Source organism: Xiphophorus maculatus, chromosome 9, assembly GCF_002775205.1.
Source record: "Xiphophorus maculatus strain JP 163 A chromosome 9, X_maculatus-5.0-male, whole genome shotgun sequence".
Lineage (NCBI taxonomy): Eukaryota > Metazoa > Chordata > Actinopteri > Cyprinodontiformes > Poeciliidae > Xiphophorus > Xiphophorus maculatus.
Genome location: NC_036451.1, coordinates 26,963,846 through 26,982,702, shown reverse-complemented (window position 1 = coordinate 26,982,702; position 18,857 = coordinate 26,963,846).

The window sequence follows — 18,857 nt, the reverse complement described above, 5'->3', positions numbered from 1 at the left end:
GAGCTCCAGCTGTAATCTCTGCTCTGAGGCTGAACAGAGCTCAGCTGTAAATGAGCTCATTGTTTCATCCTGAGCTTCCTAAAATGAGAAGCCATCTCGACAGAAGTTAACCCCCACCCCTCATCCCCCGACCCCAGATCATGACCTTTAGCTTTACACCAGAGATACAGCTTCTGTTGTGACTTATTCATCAACAGTGACTTTGTTATGAATGGCTTTTTAAGGCAAATATTGATTAAGTCAAGTGCAACATCACCTGGCTTAAAGCAAATGTCCATAAGCAATTACAGCTGGTAGTCTCTTTTCCATTTTTGCTTTGGTTGACATACTCATTTGTTTCATATTCCCATACGTCCTGTCAGGTGGGACTGCTCTCATTTACACTATGATCATAGTCAATAGTTGTTCAATAACCTGTAGGCGTCTGTGATTGTTTGGTTTACCTCTCACCCTAAGTTTGATGCATTGTCATAGAATTTTTTTTAAAAGATTTTAAGCTGATTGCAGCAGACAAGAGTTTTTGCTGATAGAACGGATGCAACAATTTGATTGTAGTGTGAAAAATTAATTTTATTTTCATGAAGTTTCACTGGGACCAGTGGAGACCTTTTGCTGCCTGTGGATAGAGCGGATCTGAAACTGAGCATGTAACTAAATCGCATTTTTGTTTTACTGAACCTCATCCCGGCTGTGCCGTTTCTAAATTCAGGCAACACGGCCTGAAAGATTTTGTCTAACTATTGCAGTTATTGGAAAATAAGAAGCCATTTTTACTTTATTTCATGATAACTCTAGTTGCACAAAATTATACAAAGTGAAAAAAATAACTATACTGGATATTGAGGTGATGTCTGGAAGTGTATTGGTTGTAGTGCCGGGACTTTAAGATGTAAATTTTAACTAGTTACAGAGATTAATGCGTTAAAAATATTTTTTGTTTTTTTCTTTTTGTACTTACAAACATTTCTGGTACGCCCATAAATCTGACGCACACGTGGCATCTGCATGAATCAGTGATGGATGATGAAACCGCTTCTCTTTGCCTGCTGGGGTTTAAATTTTCCTTCCAAAAACCAGTCTGATGGGACGCAGGAAAAGACTACGTTCTGTTTAAGTTGCGCTAAAAGGAGTTAGCCTATCAGTGTATGTATTCAAACCTACAACAGCATCCCAATGCTAACCATGTAGCAGTAGCACAGACGTCTCCAACGCTAATGTCGGCATCCAGAGTCCACAGGGAAGTTCCATGAATGATCAGGAGTTTCTGGAACTCTGGAAAGCTGAATGGGTAGAATATCACTTTGCACCAATCACATTGTTAGATTAAAACAATTAACACATTTGTTTTTGAGCTCATACGTCTGTTTATTCAATAATAAAAATGGTTTTTGAATAGAAAATGTTGCTTATCTTGTAAAATTTTAAGCAAGTCCCACCACTAATCAACATATATTTAAGTTTCTAGTTGTAACAAATCGTATGGAAGGGTTCTATGGGCATAAATATTGTTGCTAGCCACAAATGGCTGATGGATTTCAACATCTTGCTCCTTTGTGTTATAGTTTCTGGTTCTATATGACATTTCTATATGGAAATATTTCCTTTGTCTTCTGTTGGTCAAAATGGGAGAAATATTTATCTGGCCAGACCAAAAGCTTCCTTCTGTGATGTGACTGTTACTTTTAAAGCTCTTTGTTACCCTGTAAGATTATCTTCTCTGCCACTGAGAACTGTTTACCTCTGCTGAGGGGACTGGCATCATTTTACACTATTCATTTCCTTGCTCTCTTTGAGCAAATCATCCTCATCTGTGTCTTTGTTAGCAACTGCAGAGTAATTCTTATATTTTGTCCTCCTCATTTTTTTTATCACCCTAAATCCCAGAGAAACCACCGGGCAGGATTGGGTGAGTCCCAGCCAGCTCGGCGCTACCTTATCCTTTAATAAAGTGTAATCAAACATGGGTTTAAGTGGAAAATAAATATCCAGCCCTAATAAGCTGCTCAGCCGGATCATGTAAATGCAAATTTTCAAGCTGGTTCCCATCCGTCCCACCGAGGGGAGAACAAGCCGCGGCGATCGCCTCCTCCGCCCGGCGACTGTAAATCAAGGAAAATAATGGCGGGATAATGACCGGTTTGCGGTCCCAAGCAGATTGAATGATAACAAACCACGCACGTTCCACGCAGCTTTTCATTTAACATCCTATCATGGGGGAAAGCCGGCGAACAGCTTGGCGGGCCTCATTAAAGGGGCTGTCCGTGGCTTGTAAATTTGGCAGAGCGCAAGGGGCGGACAATTCCCGGGACAAACTTCCTGGTAGGAGAGGAAGGGGCGGTTTATTCCGCGGCCGCCGGGGCCTCGCGCACCGACGCAGATCTGAGGACGGGGCGCGAGCCGCCGCCGCCGCCGCCGCAGTCGTCGCAGTTGTCTGCTTTCTTATGTGAATGAAGAGAAAGGTACCCACTTAGACAAGCGCTAAATAATAGACGTATAAATTGCGCGGTTCTTCTTGTTTGGGGAAGATGCTGATTTAGCTGCTAATTGGTGACAGAAACTGTCAAACGGGTGGCAGACAGTGACGGTGGTGGCTTCTGTCAGGATTAGGTGAGAGGGAGGGGAGGGAGGGGGGAGCTTTCTTCTGATGACGGCAAAGACACTGCGACGACGGCGGTCCCCTCCCTCCTCTTGTCTGATATTTACCCAAAACACATTAAACAGATAAAGGGAGAGAAACGAAACAATAAGCTCGGGATTATGGACCCCGTCTCATGTCGTCCCTTTTTTCTCTTCTCTAAGCTGTCTCTGTGATTGATTAACGTGTTTGTTTGAAGAAAACTTGGAATGTTTGCTTGCTTGGTGCATTGGTTGAAAAAAAACAGAGAGAGAGAGAGAAGAATATGTGTAGCTCAAGAACAATGAAGTGGCTGCAGGAGGAGAGAGACGGCAAAAGGAGACGGATAAAGACTGACTGACTGATCTCTGGAGGGCATCTTCCTCTAACCCTGCCTTGACTCTCCTCCCTTCTCTCTAGAGCTTTAAGATGAACAGTAATTAGGCTTTGATACTCTGGCAAATGAACAGTAATTAGAGTGCGCTACTGTGGATCCTCTGCCTGAGCTGCTCATTGAATATTCACACCATTATTGAACGTTAAGATTAGCTCGCCGCTGTCGCGCACAAACAGTGTGGCATGGCAACGGCCCTCTGCAGATGGTGTTAGGGGGATGGCGGAGGATCTGTGCGAGCGATGGTGTGTGTGTGTGTGTGTGTGTGTGTGTGTGGAGACAGGTCGTCCAAGCCTGGCGGACCCTCAGAGGGGATTTTCTGGTTATTAGATCCTTGCCAGATCATGGGCCAATTATAAAGAAAACTGTCAGTCAAGGCAAAGTGGCTATGTGATTAGCGGAAAAGGACAAAATCAGGTGAGGAGTGTGAATCTTTCTGGAGGCAGCTTTGATTTGCTAATAAGAGGGAAAGGAAAAGGAAAGGACCGGTGCAGGGTCCCCAGCTGTAGTCCTGCTTTGCTCTCTTCGTTTTCGCCGTGACCTTCTTAGCACCGCCGGTCTAATCTGTGCTGCAGAGGAGACATAAAGGATGGCTCTCGAGGGTTTTTTTCCCCTTTATTTTCTGGGTCCAGGCTCCGAATGAGGCACGAGGGGGTTAGAGTCACCAAAAAACGAGAACACACACACACACGCTGGTGTGCCCCCACGCACACACACACACACTTACGCCTACTCTCAAGCACAGGAACATGAGTAATCAAACACTTCCTGGAACACGACAGGGGCCAAATGCTACTTAATTTCTGTAATAGTTTTTAAAGACTTTTTACAGGTAAACTTTAAAAAAAGGAAGACGGAGAAGGTGCTTCCTGTTATGTCACACACAGAGAGAGGGAGGAGTGAATGGATAAGAGGAGGGAGGGAGGCAGCATCCTCAGCAGTCCCGACTCTGTCCGCTCTTCTGCCTAATTTCCTAAAGAACGACAGTGTAGCCCAATTTAGAGGCTGGTGACCAGGGCTGACATTGAGGGGCGTGGTGGGGTCCCTTTATCCCCTCCGCCCCCCCGAGCCCCCATCCAACCAACCTGGGTTTCGGGCTAGGGAGCAGCCAGCGCAGAGGGGAGATGAGCAGAACAGTGCCAGCGCTATAATGAAGCACGGTAGACAGCAGGCCTGACAGCTCTGGCAGGTGATGCATGGGGCCCATGCTAATTCTTCAGCAAGCCAGTGATGGATCCTGAAATCTTGACCACACATCCCATTAGCCCCTGTCTGTGACAGGAGAATAAAGATATTAAAAAAATAGAAGAAGAAGAATCCCAGAGAAGTTGAGAGAAAGGGGTGCAGGCAGCGGAGGAAGGGGGTTGGGGGGGGAAAGACGTGGCACGGGACGTAGACAGCCTTACGCAAACCTGCAAGTCCTCTGCAATATTTTCAGCTCCAAAGTTATTGATGACTTAACCTCTGGGGTGCAGGTTATGGGTGATGGATACTGTGCATCTCCAGCATGGAACAGCAGAGGATAACAAGGCAGACAGTGAATCACCTGCCCACAGCTGATAAAAATAGAATATGACATCTTGTACAGCATACATGCTGCATTATCCCTCTGCAAATTCTAAGGAGAGGCGTGAACTGGGCTCTCCTGTAAATAGATTAGCTCTTTGAATGGGGTTTCTATAGTCTCAGCTGTTCTGCACATCCCCACTGCCCTGGCTTTTGCATCTCAGCACTACGAGCGTAAGAACTGTTTATTAGGCTGTCCCTGCCAAGTCCTCTGCGGCCGCCGCTCCCCCCTTCCCACTCCCCCACTTTCTGCCCCCCTCCTCCACAGAATAAAAAATTCCAGGGAAACAAAAAAGCGGAGGAGGTCGTAGAACTCCTCAGCTATCAAGCACTCAGGTGTGTTTACCATATATCTTTTATCTTCTTGTGCAGGATAGAGCTAATATCTCTGACAAGTTTTCTGCGAAATATAAATGACCCTGCCTCGATACAAATAGGAAAACCGGTAGCAAGGCGAGTGGAATCGCAGCCAGGGCCCCGCGAATCCTCCCCATTTCTTGGGGGTTGACAAATAGCACAGAGGAAGTTCCAGGGGAAACTGAGAGGTTACCGTGACAGACAAGGAGCACAATTATCACACCATGATGAAAGAGCCATGGTGAGCGTGCGTCGCGCAGTTAATTACCGTCCTTTTTCCACCAGCCTCTAATGTGAGGAAAAACACGCGATGACAAGTGTGTAAAAGAGCAAGCACTAAATTACTGTCAAGAAAAATAAACGGAGGATCGCGCGGCCCGCGCAGTGATTTACGGGGGCAATTAGTCACCGCCCCATGGAGATGCTGAGGACAGCAGTGCGGCGGGAGTGTGTCAGGGAGAGAGGGAGTGTGAGACGCGCTGCTGCACTTCAGCTACACTTCCAAAGAAACGGCATGAGAAGCAGGAGGATGCTCTTATCTCTTTGCTTTTATTTGAGTGACCTTTGCCTCGCAGAGGGCCTTCAGCTAACTTTTTGTTGATTTCAATAAGAGAAAGAAACTATTCAGGCGTAAGAAAATGACCACCTGCCTAGTATTTGGTTGGTTTATCTTTTTCTAAAACAGACCATATTGTCAAGACCTGACCTCTACCAGATCTTTGACGAGACCTTGTGGACATGTTAGCTCTTTAGTAAGTACTACGTTGGGAGGCGGATCCACACTGGAAATTAGGCCAGCACATTTTAGGCTATGTTTACAGGAGACCGCTGTCTGGAAACTGACGGTATTTTTGAATGTTGATTGGGTAAAACTAAAACCCTTGGAGTCAGCTGTAATTGTTCTGCCAGGCCACTACATGGTGCTGTAATTTTAGCATGTCGTTGAAGTGCACATGCTCTTTTTACTGCCAGCATTCACCTCATTTAGAGAACAGCAACCCGTCTCCGATAAACCAATTGCTCATTTATTATCAGAAGTTGTGTTAAACCGAACAGTTTAAGTAGCACAACACAGCACAGTGCTGTCCACCATTGTTTTTGTTGTCTGTCGGTGGATGAGTAGAACAAACCCAGGAACCATGCATTCTGAGCATGTGTACTTTCACACCTGCGGAGTACAACACACCTTCACGGAGGGTGTTTCCGAAAGGTTTCACTCTGCAACCAGGTTTCAAAAAGTGCTGGTGTCAGAAACCTGGATCACTGTTGACGTGTAAACAAGAGGGCTGGATCGCAGCAAAAACTCTAGTTTTAATGACAAGCAGCCTTAGTTTTCGAAGATCTAAATAACTTTGTGTAACCAAAGGAGTGGTGTGGAGTGGTCTGCATGGTCAGTATAGGGAGTTACAGATTGCTTAGTCTAAAAGGACATCAGAGACATGTGACATCTTATCACTTTTGTCCTACTGTCATTGAAGGAAAAAGTCTAGTTTAGAACAGTCTAGTTTAGCTTTAACTAGTCGTTTTGTTGATTCCGTGCTTGAGGGGGATTCACATTTACTCAGAATAGTGAGTCCTCAAATATGAAAATCTGTTTTGATATTGAAGAAACTGTAACCAGTGAATAATAGTCCAGTCCAAGGTTGACTTGTCTTCTGTATTTTAGATTTTGAATTAGAGCTAATCAAAGAACAAAAACAACAACAAAAAAACGCTTTTGAATTCCTGTTTTACATATTGTTAATCTACATTGAGGATTGATTAGTCAATCACCAAAACATGCGTTACCTGTGGACCAGGAACCCATTAGGCAGAGTTTTTGCGATGCTCTCACTCTCTCGTCACAATTTGTCCAATTTCAAATTCACTCAAAACGCTCTGTGAACACAGTAGTTACCAACCCTTCTAGCTTCAGCCTGACAAAATCAAAATATGAGGGTCATGACTCACTACTGAGTCTCAGATTGGCTCAATCAACGCTCAATCAGCATCAACAGCGGTTTACTGCTTTTGTTTCTTTTTCAAGCCCTGCTTTGTATCTTTTACATTTCTAAAATGCACATGCTGTCTCTTTGTCATTTCTGCTATTTAAGTTAAGTTCTGAAGAGTACTTGAAGACTTGGATATTCCCAACCCCAACTATGGGAACACATTGTATTATGACGAAATATTAATTTCGCTGCCCAACCACTAACAGGTGCCATAAGGAAGACATAATAAACACTTTTCACTTCACTTGTCAGTGGTCATAATGTTATGCCTGACTGATGGAAGAGATCAAGCAAATAACAGCATGACAGACATCTGACTTCAAACCAGTGCCATGCTGTCGCGTGTGTATGTAACATAATAGGATGAAAGGAGATGCATCAATCGACAGTATGGAGCTGATTTAGGTCACTGTTACACGTTTTATACTTGATTACGACGCAAGTGTAAGACAAGCTAAAGCAATGTCTGTCATTACACTATCAGCGGATGCAGCCCGTTTGTCTCAAGTGGAATATGTCGGCGTACTTGAAATGCTAAACGTCTAAAATGAGCAGCCTTCTCTCCCATCGAACATCAAACAGGCTCTAATTGTTCCTAAACGTGACACAAGTTAAGATACTTCAGTTTAAAGCCGGCACCATCGCTTCTGGAAAGTGACGCTTGATTCCCTGTCTCGTCTCGTCTCGTCTCGACGAGCAGCTCCTGGCCGCATTCGAATCGTCACATGTCCCTCACGTTTTATGAAGCGCAGCCTTTCATCGCGTATTAAAAAACACCTGCCGTACTCTTAAAGAAGTTAGGCCGCTGGGAATAAGCCTGCGCAACTGGAGGGCCCATTGATTTGTAATGGCTGATGACAGACGGTGTCACGTCATCTTTGCTAATTCCAGTCTTTTATTAGCGTTGATCGGTGAAGCTTTTGTTTTTATTTCACTGAGAGAAAACGTCAGAGATGATCGGCGTTTGCTGGGGAGAAATCTGAAATCTAGAAGCTGCTTTTAACATGTGATATCCTGAAGTGAGTACAGAGAGAGGTGGTGGAGATCTATCTAGATGTCCGTCACAGCCCACCAAAGACGATTACAGCTGAGGACTTTAAAGAAGACACGGACTGTACGGTTTCTAACGCTTTCACCCCAGCTCCTGCTAATGCCTGACGTTGCCGTGACGAAATGCGTCGCGAGATATTGGTGTTTTAATCTGCCTTGTCATGCTTGTATACATATTTAGACTGAGCCTTTGCACATTCTTTGGAGGACAATAACAACAACTGCCAGGAAGCTGAGCGTGATATGAAGTGTATTCATGGGTAAGGAGGGGTGGATGGGGGGAGGTACATTCTCCTGGCTATACAAATCCAGTAGGGGTTAGTGAGTGGGCTTGCTAGGTTGAGCCGCATTTCCAGGTCAGCGGCCTTGAGCATGCTTGGTTTCTGCTGCCTTGCCCATTCTTATTGGCAAAGGTGCCATAAGACGAGGTTGCGAGGGCCCATAAGTGGTGAGGAGGAAGCGGTGGAGGAGCTGACCAGGAGAGGACCATATGCACGTCCAGCGGAGCGCTTCCCCCGGGCTGTCTTTCCCTCTCCCTCCACATTCCTCCCTTCACTGCATCATGCACTTCTTTGCCAGGGCTATTTAGGTGCCAGGACATCAGACTTCCTCAAGCTGTCAGCCTTGCCCCCTCCACCTCCACCCTCTCTTCCCCCCTCTCTCTGAAACAATGTAATGTGGAATTGGAGGAAAGAAAGAAAAGGATGATGAAACTGAGTGGGAGATAAAAAGGAAAGACCCTTTCCATACTTCCCATTTTCCTTTTTCTTCCCAAAACTTTAAGTTCCATGGAATAAATATTTTATATTGCCAGTGGCCTAAGTTATTTTTTGCAAAAAGATGATGTGACCAAAAAATAATTAAAAAATCACTTTTGCCAAAAAATTACTAAAATTGCCACCTTATTTTAGGAAGGTGGCAATATTGTTCTGTGTGTTTGTCAAACAAATAAAAAATGTAAAAAAGGTAAGGGTCCTGTTGTGTTATTTGGTAAAACCCAGCCCATTTTCTTCATACAAAGCATCTGGACCCTGGGTTCCAGAAGAAATGACTTCTTAATGGAGCTGTGGACTATGTTTTTGAAACCCGGGGGTTTCAAATTTTACCCAATCGCTAACATTTGGCTGTGACTTATGTAATATGCCAGTTTGGTACTAAAAAGCCAGAAATCACTTGTGCTGTCAACAACCATCGTCCACTACAAAGTGAGAAGTGCCAAGAGGCAACTGTAGATGTTAATTCAATATTTAGAAGTGTGGCCAACACTGACTGAACAGCTTTGTGCATTTCAGACTACAATTCTAAAACAGCGCAGAAAAACAACGTCATCGTTCATAACGCCTCCTTCTGTATTCCGATTGGACCGGTTGAAAATTTACAGGAGGAATCCAAGTGAATGGGAGAACACCCAGAATGAGCTGTGATTGAGATTTGAATAGAGCAAAATTGCACATGAAGCCTGGCAGGACTCAAGCGTATGCAAAAGATAGATGAGGTTTTAGTAAGTATAACCAAAAGAACACCAAAAAGAACCTTATAGCGATGCACAGGAACATGGAACATAGGAAGAGAAACAGGTGTGAAGGCTGAGGGAAGGCGAGTTTAGCATATTTTGTACATTAAAAACAACTAATCATCCTGCTCAGCTGTACTTTCCTTTGAATCAGAATACACTATTTTTGATTTTATGTTGAAATTTTGCCCTTACTGTACAGTAGATTATTTTTTCAAATTTGTTGTTTTTCATATATCTTAACATTTTCGTCTGTGTGTGAACCTACATGCCTCTTCGTTCTGTCACTCTGGTGCTATCACACCTGAATTTCCCTACTGTGGGATGATAACTTTCTGTTCTATTCTTGTTTGAAATAATGGCCTCAGCCAATTCATTTCTATCGATGTGTTTTTCTCTTGTTCTGCCCAGGACGATCTCCGCTTCTCGACCAATGACCACTGGACCCCACGACCCAGCAAAGACACGCAGGTATAGCTGATGGATAGATACTACTTCCTTTATTTCTGTGTTCTTTTTCTCTTGCAACATTTTCAAATATTCTCATTTAAGAGCAACAACAGAAAATCAGATCCATTCCCTAAAAAAGATTCTCTTCTGCATGATGAAGCTAAAGTTCATCCTAAACTTCTTTTCTGTTTACGTCCAATTAGAGCTCTATTTAACGATGCCACAAATAACAGATAAGCTTCAAGTTGCATTTCTAACTATTTGCAATTCCGGATCCTAAACCTGTGCAGCCAGTGTACACCTGTGTGTCTAGTGTGAATGGTGCATCTGAGAAATGAATGAGCCGAAAGCCAGGAGAGTGTAATCAGAATCTGTCTCCAGACGTTTGAAGGATCCACCAGTACAGAACTTTGGGATTCCCGGGGGGAGGAAGTCATAGAGGAACGCTGCTGAATTTGGAACAGATGGATCATTCTGCAGTAAACTCAATAAAAAAAAAAGTTTTTAACTTCCTTTACAATACACTTCTGCTATTCTGGCAGCAGGAAATAGTGTACACTTTCTTAATATTGGTACCAACTGTTTTAAGTAAGACTGCAGCAAGTAAAACTCAACTAAAACTCAGGAATGAAAAGGCTGTCCATCAATTTAGCAGCTTTAAATGGGGAAGAAGCCCAGTGGATTTTCAGTTGTTAACCGTTACATCCTGCCCCTCTCCGCTTCATTATTTTTTCAAAGTTTGACTTTTTCTTACCTATTTTTTTTTTTTTTTTTGCCAAGGTCAGTAACCCTGGCAAACACTTCATTAAACACAAGTAAAACAAGATTATCAGTCCTAAATGTTGAGCTTATCTTCAAGGTACCTTGAATGTAAAATGGATTCCTATTTTGTAGCTTAAAAGTTAATAGAAAATCTTTTTTTTCCCCAATCCAAAAACCCACTGTAGGGATTTAAATGTTTTATTTTATTAATGTAATGTTGGTTATAATCCAATTAATTTCCCCTCATATTTCTTCTCTTTTTTTTTTTCAGTTTGAGCGTTTTTCTTGTTTATCACAGGAAGCTATTTAAAAATGTATTGGGACGGGGGGGCTTATCTTTAAAACAGGAGATATTAGTGTGAGAATATGCTCTTTCTTTTCTATTCTTTCTTTTCTTAAATAGCTCTCGGTCTTTGAAAATTAACTCACTAACTGGCTTTGGAATAACAGACAACCGGGAAGAAAAGGAGTTAAAAAAAAACAAAAAAACAGGACCCATGAATCAATATGGGCAATGGGGGAAGGCCAAACGTAATAAATAATACAATAACAAGCCTAACTAATGAGCTGCTGCGACGGTGCAGTTCACAGAGGAGTCCCTTTGTAAGAATCCCTGCTAATAATCCTGGGGAGCCGGCGGATGATGAAGTGTTGCCATAAGGCAACACCTGTGCAATTAAAGCAGCGGATTCTTTTGCACGTAACATTAATTTCAACCCTTTATAAAGGCACGATGAGCACACTAATAATCTAGTCTACTTGACTCCGTGTCTAGCTGAAACAGAGCATCTAATTAGGTAAAGGTAATTAATTAGAGATAAACGGAGCTAATCAGGACCCGTTAGCACTCCCACTTTCTTGGCATTAAGACACAGAGCCTCCTGCACTGCACTCTCATTGGCCGCCCTGTCATGTGCTCGGTGAACATGAAGAAGATCTGTTTTTAGTGGAAGCTGTGTGATCTCACCGTGAACTTGGCCTGCTCCCTTAAGATCAAGGATCATCTATGTTTGCTCTCCGGTTTTCTAATTAGCCTGTAAATTTGTTTGGTCATTTTCACGAGGGTTAGCGTCTAACTGGGGTTTCGGTTATGATACTCGGAGCAAATGAATACTTTATGAAGAATTCAAAAATGGAAAAAAGGAAATGTGCTACAAAAAGTTTGGCTATTTAAAAATATTTTCACCTCTGGTGTGTCATCACATCACTGGTTGCCGGTACAAATGGCATCTTGTGACACTAAATCTCACAGAATTTCAAGTCAAGATATTTTTCATCAAGGTATACCTTTTAGTGAAGTTTTTGTTGACTAGACATAGAAAAGCCAATGTTGCAGTCAACTAATGCTAAAGAATTTTGGTTGAAAAGTGAAACGTGTGAAGATAGATGTCTAAATGTGGTTGAAAAATGATTACGGGTTGTTCAAATGGGTCAGTCCTGACAAAACTTGGACACTAGCTCTGCTAAAAAGTCCAAATTTCTACATACATTTCTGGGCTGCCACAAAAAGAAGGACTGGCTAATCTTTAAGCCATAAAAAAAAAAGATGTCCATGGTAGTCCAGTGTTTGGAAGCAGAACTGTCTCACATAGAGTTAATCAACTGCTTTTTTATCAGCTCTCATGTCGAGATGTTTTAACTTTGACATGTTTATATCTATGTTTATTCTTATTTTAAAGTATAAAAGGTAGTACCTTTAGTTGTTGCCCTGTTGTGTTGACATAGTTGGCTAATAAAGATGCTAGCATGTCTAAACAAGTCGTCTACAAACATTTTGAAACCACACAGTCACTTCTAAATTATTTTTGTCGCAGCAATTTAGGTCCTCTGGAGAAAAGAGACAAGAAGAGACTGCAACTGGCTAACTGTTAGCTGCCAGCAATGCTAACGTCAGAATCTGCTTCAAAGTTTCCTGTTGCTGCTAAGCTAAAGGCATGTTTACAGTGGTACAGAGTCTGGAAAGCTTTTGACCACCTCTAGTTCCAAACAATATGTGTTCGAGAGACAGCTTAATTTTTATAAAGTCAGTATTTGTGGAAACACAAAACAGTATCTTTTTAAATTATCTTTTAAGATATTTAAAACAAATAAGCATTAGACATGCTTAAAAACTGAATCAGACAAGCCAAACCTAGATTAAAGCTACGATTACCACTAATTGAAACAGTCTGTGAAATGTTTACCCTGTAGGTTTTAGTTTTTTGAAAATTTTGCAAAGTGTCTGGTCTTGTCCACTTTCCATGAACTCGCTGGATTTGTTATCCCACTTCTACCAGAAAATTCAAGCATGTAAAATTACAGACATTAAACAAAAAACAACAAAAAAAACATCTCTCACGCTTAATTTCATAGACTGTTGTAAGTTAGCTTACAAAATAAATTTGAAAATCCTCATAAGAGCAAATCATACATCCTGAAATAACATCCTTTAACAAATACAGGGAGGGAAACTTTCTGAAAACGCGCATATCCAAGATTAGCTGCCAGCATTTTCAAACCTGAGAGGTGCAAACATGTCATGGCTGCGATTACAATCTCTAACAAGAAATCACATTAGGGATACATGAAGGTGATTTTACCTTCTCCCCCCCCAAATATTTCCCGAGCCCCAGACAGCAAACATCCAACTTTCTAACATCTTTGTTCTAATTTTCATATGAAAGACGAGGGGGGAGCCAGGGGTTCTCAGAACCGCTGCCTCCGTAGTAACGCGAGGAAACGGCACCACGAAGAACCCCTGTTTCCACTCATGTACCTATCATGTCCAATTTTTTTTCCAATAGATTTTCCGGTCTGCGACTGCGTGCAAAAGCTGTTTGAAAATGGAAATTTAATGGTTATTGTAATGAATGTTGACTTAGCGGATCAGAAAAGCAGGAGCGAGACCGTCTGAGAAGAGGTTTGTTTAGATGCTCCGGTGTCGTCGGTTTCACGAGGAGCAATGATTTGGGGGAAACATGATTATTATTTTTTTTTTCCCCTCTCTTCTGCTTTCTGTCGTACACAGGGGAGTCGTCTGCTGCAACAAGGCGGGGCGCTCCCCTGACTCGCATCATTAGAAGGTTTTTTACAAGCGACAAGCAGGCTATTTGGCTGTCATTGGGATTGTTTGAAGAGAATATGTTTCTGCACCATACTCCAGGGAGTCCCGAATCAGGAAAAAGGGGAGGAAAAAAGAAAGAAAGAAAAAAAAAACAAAAAAAAAAAGATCACCCTTGAGCACTTGACATTGCTGTTATGCATTTGTCAATAATAAGGCTAAGAGGTTGGGCCACTGTGTGTAAATTGGGAGTTGGGTGTGTTCGTCAGCCTCAAATGTGAGTTGACCTTTGACCTGGAATGCCACTCGGTCCCTAAGCTTGTTTCCGCTAATTGCTACACACAAACTCAGCAGAACTGCTCAATTATTTAGAAGTAGCGAAAGAAAAAAAATGATTCTAAATAATTTTTTATTTATATTTTTTGCCCAATTTGGCTTTCCCCGTTAGAAGTCAACAAAATTAACTAACCACTGATGAAATTCTAATATTCTAGTAGATCCATGAAGGCCTGATTTAAATGAAACCTGCATTAAAACAAATGTAGAAGCAGTGAGAATTCAGACGGCACATTACAGGGACCTGATGGACTGCTGCACTCTGTTCCAGGCTGATAGTTCCACCTCAACCGGTCAGAAGCACCGGCTGGGTGAAGCGTTTACGGTTGCAATGAGGCAAAGAGAGGACATAGAGGTCCTCATTATATCATTTCCCTAAGGGCTGAGACCAGCGATTCAGTCGGGATGAAGGGTGACAGGCGCATCCTTGCCGCTATAAAAAGACAGAAGCGGGTAACGGCTCGCTTTCAACAACAGCCTCCAGAATCACTTTTCAGAAGCAAAGCCCAGACCAGCGCGACGGCGGGCGAGAGATCTGTGTCGGTTTGTGCAATTCTGGCCCATTATTTCCTCTGCTGTTCACTACGGGCGAGACAGGCAAACATGGCACACGGGGTCACATCTGATTCTTCACTGGAGATGAGATGGCGAGAGGAATGGCAGCGGCGCGAGGCGGAGCTGCGGCACTCCGCCGTGTCCAAAAGTATCTGCATCAGTGGTGCTGATTGCGAGGCACCCGCTGGCGCTGTTTAGATAGTTTGACTACATCAAGCTCCCTTCCAGACGGCTCTTACTGGTGCGATTAGACGAGGGTGAAGATGAAAGGTGCTCGGTGTATTTTTAAAATTGTTGATTTTCTGTGTAATGATAGCTTGTGCAATTAAGCACTTGCTGCAGGCTCTGCATGTCCTTGTGAGAAAGAATCTCAATTATTTTGTGTGCGTGCGTGGGGGTGTGTATGCGTGGGTAAGTGAGAATGACTTAATGTGTGTTCATGTCTGCAAGTACCTACAGTGATGTTGTAATGCTACATTTTTGGACTATGGAGTAACTAAATATGTCGGTATCTTGCAGAAATAACCGTAACCCATGAAATTTCACACATTTTGTCATGTTATGTCATTTTGTGATTTCAAGTTTTGAAAAGGCAGTGAAACAATACATGGTCCTCACTTTTCTTTTCTTTTTGTTTACAAATAAAAACAATAGTGTGGCTGATATTTGCATTCAGTCCTCTAACTGTAAAGAGAAAAAAAACAACATAATTTTAATGTCCGAAAATGAATAACTGGAGTGTAGTAGGAAAAGTGAGGAAAGTTGGTCAGTAGCAGTTGTCTATCAGCAGTCCAAGCCCATAGCAGTATAACTACAGGATAACCTAAGCCAATCTAACATTAAACTTTATCTAATAGTAAAGTTTTCAGCCTCATCTTATAAGTAGATTATAACTGGCAGCTGGTTCCACAGCAGAGGAAACTCATAACCAAACGTCTACCTCCCATTCTGGTCTTAGAAATATGACATCCTCAAACTGCTCACTGCAATATTTTGGATAAGCCAAAGATCATTTGTTGAACTTTTTGGAGTTTCTTAAAAGTAAAGGATTTCAGTAGTCCTGCCTTGAAGTAACACATGCCGGGTCTAGTTTTCCTGCATCACCTTGGGAAAGAATAACTTTAATTTTAGCAATATTGGGAACAGAAAATAAGTTTGTCCTATAACCTATGGGTTTATATGGAAATGTAACATCCAAGGTTCTTTAAAATCTGGAGGCCAAACTAAGGCCATTCACAGTAAGTAACTGATTCCACAGCTTTTATTTTGGAAGCTGTAGTCCAAAGATGGCAATTCTATCTTGTCTGAGCTTAAAAGCAAAAAATGAGTCATCCAGGTATTAATTAACTTACCGGATCCATTAAGATATATCGATAAATAGCTGAGTATTAACAATGGAAATTTACCCCATTATTACTGATAAGTTTAACAAAGCATATACCAAATTTTACAGGCTACAAATCATTCTGGGATATAGGTTGCATCAGTCAAAAAATGCGTCTTGATGAGGAAAAAATATGGAAGTTGCACTCAAGTATAAGTTGCGTTTATTTAGAAATTGTTGAATGTGAGGGGAAGTTGTTCATAGTAATAAGATCCAGTGACGCAATGTGTTCAGTAGCTTTTGAACAAACTCACGGAAACTGTCAACTTGCCTTGAAGCCTTGGAAGCGGGGCAGAGAGGAGATGCATGCTGTGTAAATCCACACTGCGTGTGTCTGATGGAAGCAGTGAAGAGGTAACACCAAGAACATCCGCATGCAAAGTTCTCTACATTCATTTCCTTGGCAACGACCAGCGCATGGACCGTTCACAAGCCTCAACATGTCTTCTAGGAGTGTTGAAAGGTAGCACCAACATGGCTATCTAGGAAATTTTATGAGATGCACCTCACTACAAGTCTCAGGACCAATCAAGCCATTAAGAAAGGTGTAACTTATATTCCGTAAAATATGCTATATCGTAAAGAGAACTGTCTCAATCTCTGAACCCTGCGATACTCTACTAGTAATTCTGGTACGATGCTGTGCTGATGCACTCTGAGTGAGAAAGTGGCAAGAAGAAAGTCCCTGTTGTAACAAAGCCATTTCATTCCATAATGGGAGCAACTTCTTACTTCCTCTTACATCACAAACATGCACTACTTAGTATTGGTCTGTCACATAAAATTCAAATTTATGGCTTTAACATGACAATGCAAAAAAGGCTTAAGGTGTATGTGAAATTTTTCAAGACGGTTGCTGCATTTCCACTAATGTTCGCAAAACTTTGATATTCTGCCAATGTTGAATAAACACAACTTCATAATTGTGATGTTTCCATTAAATAAGAACAGCAGATAAGTTTGCTTACATGTTAAGTCATTACAGATGATGGTGCATACAGTGCCATCATCCGCCTACCACTTCCGTCGTCGTCTTCCTCTTTTTCGCCAGTACTAACATCCAGTTGTTGATCACATGACTTGTATGATTTGTCTCCTTTGGAGACCGCTGAAAAACAAGCTCATCCTAGCGCAATAACTTAAGCAAAGAACGTGATTTTTTTCGCGATTAGCAAACTTATTTTCGTAATTCCAGTTTGCGCAATTTTAAGGTCAATGGAAATGCGGCTTGTGTATATGTGATGACCTAATGGATGTAATCGACATGTCTCTTCAAACCCTAGTTAAGTCAGAAAAAAAGAAAACAGCATCAGTCTGTGCTGTGAGATGTGGAGAAGCCGTTCCAAGGCCAGCACCAGCATTCTCATGTCATTTACCGAAATGAACTCGCTTGACAGCAAATGTTTCCTCTTGGATTGAGACATAAGCCAGCATTTTCCTTGTTTCACCACGCGCCGCTCTCGCTTGCATCCACGACGGCACACTTAGTGGGTTTTTTTTGTTGTTGCGGGGTTTACATACGCACAGTGAGGGAGAAAACCTGTAGGGGGGAAATTGTCAGAAGGGCTAAATTTGCCACGGGAGTAATTGTGCCGCTCCATGACATTCACTCCCGCTAAATGTAATCACTTTAAATAATGTCAGTGACATCTTGTGAAGTATTTGGTGGACGGAAAGGCTCTATATGTAGGGCAGGCTTCTTGGTGTGTGATCCCGGCTGTCTGCGCGTTATCTTCTCTTTCATTAGAGATGAACAGCCTCGGGTCAGATGGGAGGTGGGAGGGCGGGGCGTATGTGTGTGTGTGTGTGTGTGTGTGTGTGGATGCGGGGAGTGGGCAGTGGGCACAGGAGGGGGTGGCTTCACTTGAAATGGTAAATAGAATTGTAAAAGAGGACTCAAGCGTTGCCTAGAAGACAAAAGTGACTGATTAGCTTAATATTCGGCGCACTGTGCAACAACTGGCTGAACATTGTGAACGTTTATTGCTAGTGCCAGGCACTTTCAGCGAGCATTTCATCACGCCCAGCGCCAGCCCTGTGAAATCTCTCGTAATTTCAAAAACAGTCAGGATGCTAGAGAACGAGGGAGTGGAAAAAAAAGAGAGAGAGAGAGAACATGTTATCGTCGGCCGCCTGATGTGCCTTCTTTACCTTCAGGCATGGTGCTGGAAAATCCAGCGTGAACTTTCGACACTTAAATGCTAAAATACGACTGATTTGAGATGATAATAGGTGCCCTAATAGAAGCTGATCCTTTTGCAATGGCTCGGAGTCTTATAGCAAGGAGCTGTAATGCAATGTGAGCCGACAGTTTGGAAAAAAAAAAAGAAGTGGAGAAAGGCACGGATAGCGAGAGATAACACAACACATAACCCTCCCTGTTGGCTGAGAGGGAAACGGCGTCTTGTGGTGCTCTGCTATGTATCAGGGTCGGTCAGAGGTAGGGGCGGATTGGAGAAGGGAGCGGGAGAAGGGGCAGGAGACAGTAAGTGGAGTTGGCAGAGCGAGGATCTAGGCAAAGGGGGCTTGACGGTGTAAGAACGGAGCTGACCCCTCAGCCCTCCGAGTTCTGCAAACGGACAGAGGCGTCAGATGGGACTGGCCCGGAGTCAGAGACCTGCTCAAGGTTGACAAGAGCTGGGGTCAACCTTCAGTGAGTCCGACTGTAAACAAGCTGCTGGGAAAAGGGCTAAGGGGCTCAAATCAGGAGTTCTTCCATGGTAATTCTTAACTTATTGCCATGCTGAATTGGCCTTCCATATTTGAGGGCTGCCTAGCAGGAAACTGTTTGTTTTAGGAGCACAACACCAGCGTTTGGTTCAACTACAGCGATGGCTGTATTATC